This window comes from Myotis lucifugus, unplaced genomic scaffold (assembly GCF_000147115.1).
Source record: "Myotis lucifugus unplaced genomic scaffold, Myoluc2.0 scaffold_840, whole genome shotgun sequence".
NCBI classification, from domain to species: Eukaryota; Metazoa; Chordata; class Mammalia; order Chiroptera; family Vespertilionidae; genus Myotis; species Myotis lucifugus.
The window spans coordinates 129,856-132,063 of record NW_005871888.1 but is presented as its reverse complement, the minus strand read 5'-3'; the positions used below and the strand labels follow the sequence as shown (position 1 = coordinate 132,063).

The window sequence follows — 2,208 nt, the reverse complement described above, 5'->3', positions numbered from 1 at the left end:
TCATGCCTACTATCAGTTTTCAAGTTCCCACTGATTTCATCCATTCTTCGTCTAACTTCTATTAACATCCTTACAACCATTTTTTTTAAACACCCTGTATCTGGTATATTGCTTGCCTTCACTTCATTTAGCATTTTTTCTGGATGTGTCTCCTGTTCTTAAATTCAGGGCATGTTTCCTTGCATTTTGGCTGCCTCTGTGTGTTTGTTTCTTTGTATTAGAATCCAAGTCTTGGTAGTGTGGCTTTGTGTAGTAGGTGTCCTGTGGAACCCAGTGGCAAGGTCTTCTTGATCACCTGAGTTGAGTGCTCCAGGGATGTCCCATGTGTGTGATGTGAACCTTCCTGTGGTAGTTGATTCTTGATGGCTATTGGCCCATGCATGTATTGAGTCGATGCTCAGGCTAGTTGGCTGGGACCACAGTGTACCCTGCCTACGTGCAGTGTATGAGCTGCTGACAGGTGTTGACCAGGTGGAGTGCAATTCATCTCAGCAGGTTCTGGTGCCTGCCTAGATCTCTCTTTGGATATGCAGCTTGTGAGGCTAATTGTATCCTCTCTGATGTGCTTGGAAGCTGCCACTGGGCGTGTTGGTCCTGGGGCTTCCTGGGAGGGACTCTGGTGCTGAACAATGTCAGATGCTTTATGTGACTGGCCCAGGGCAATCTATTTGCATCTACAAAGCAATTCACAATGTGTGACAGCCTCTGCCGAGGCTGAGTGAGCACAGGAGGGTCCAAGCAGGGCACCAAAGCTGGCTTTGACTAGCATTGAGCCTGGGGACAGGTCAGCAAAAGTCCCAGAGCACACCATGCTCTGCCTCCCTGTCTGCCTCCGTCTGCTGGGTGCCTGTTAGTCTCAGTTAATGAAAGAGTCTCTGGAAGCACTCAAGTTGCATGAGGTAGGTGCTCAGGGAGTCCCCAGGTAGAGGTGAGTGGTGTTCACCAGATTGATGCAGGTTCAAGCTCAGTGTCAGTGTTGGGTCTGAGGCCACTCAGCAAATGTCCCAGGGTATACCAGGTCCAGCTGCCACCTACTGGGTCCTCACACATCTTTGAGCAGTGTACAGAAGACACAGACCTGCATTTTTTGTAGGAGGAGAATGAAAAAGTCAAAAGAGGCTGCTTCCCAGGATGAAGATGTCTGGGATCTGTAGTCTGAGATCAGCCGTGTGAGCTGAAGGGCTTTGCAGAGGGTCTGTGCATTCCCAAAGGCCAGAGAGCTGCTTCCTGTGGTGGATGATTCATGGGTCCCCTGGGATGCCACAGGGGAGCAAGAGCATGGCGGATCATGCAAGGGTGATGTCCTCATCACAGGTAGTGAAAAGTAGAGTCCCCTCATGGGTGGCTGATTTCAGCAGATTCATCCCTCCATTTCTATCCTAAGAGAACTGGAGCTCTCTCCAGACTTCTGATCACATGCATGCTCACTGGCTTCCTGAGCAGCACTGTCCCTGCCTTCTTTCCTCAAGGCTGGATGAGCCAGGCTGGCTGGAGTGTAGGGAAGGGAGGATAGAGGTCCATTTGGTGGGTCGAAATGCTGTTAGAATCTTTAAGGCTTAAATTTATTTTTTCTGTGTCTACTCCCACACTACAACTAAGCAGCCAAAGTGCTGCTTAGCTCACTCTCAAGGAAGCACAGTACTGCCTTGTACCAGTGCCACATGTCACCAGAACAGTGAAGGGAGCAACTGGAGGAAGAAGACAGGGCATTCCTCTCCCAGCAGTGTAACACCCTCACAGGCATGATTCTGTCTGGAGAGCTGACCCCTGCTGGAGCGCTTAAGGCTTTTAGGCACAGCGTGAAATGATCTGATTTATATTTTTTAAAGATCACTCTGATTTGTATTTTTATTTTTATTAAAAATTGTTTTACTACTTTAATTTTTTTTTCAATTAGGGATGACATTCAATATTAGTTTCAAGTGTACAAAATAGTGGTTAAGCATTTATATAACATATAAAGTCATCTCCTGATAAGTCTAGCATTATTAATCCTATTCATGAGGGCTCCACCCTCATAACCTAATCAACCTCAAAAGACCCACCTTTTACTTATTTTTAATCAACCTTATTTGTGTGACATTCATTAATAAAATTGCATAGGTCGGGTGTGCAATTCTATAATGCATCATCTGTATATTGTATTGTGTGTTCACTGCCTTCAAGTCTCCTTCCATCACCATTTATCCCCCCCATGCCCTCTTCTCC

At 46.6% G+C, this 2,208-nt stretch overlaps 1 non-coding gene across 1 annotated transcript; it reads right to left on the bottom strand.

Annotated features, from left to right (window-relative positions):
* Window positions 1-1,572: 1,572 nt before the first annotated feature.
* Window positions 1,573-1,775, bottom strand: LOC111824050. Its single transcript, XR_002827151.1, has one exon. It is a non-coding gene; the product is annotated as a small nucleolar RNA SNORA74 (small nucleolar RNA).
* Window positions 1,776-2,208: the final 433 nt, after the last annotated feature.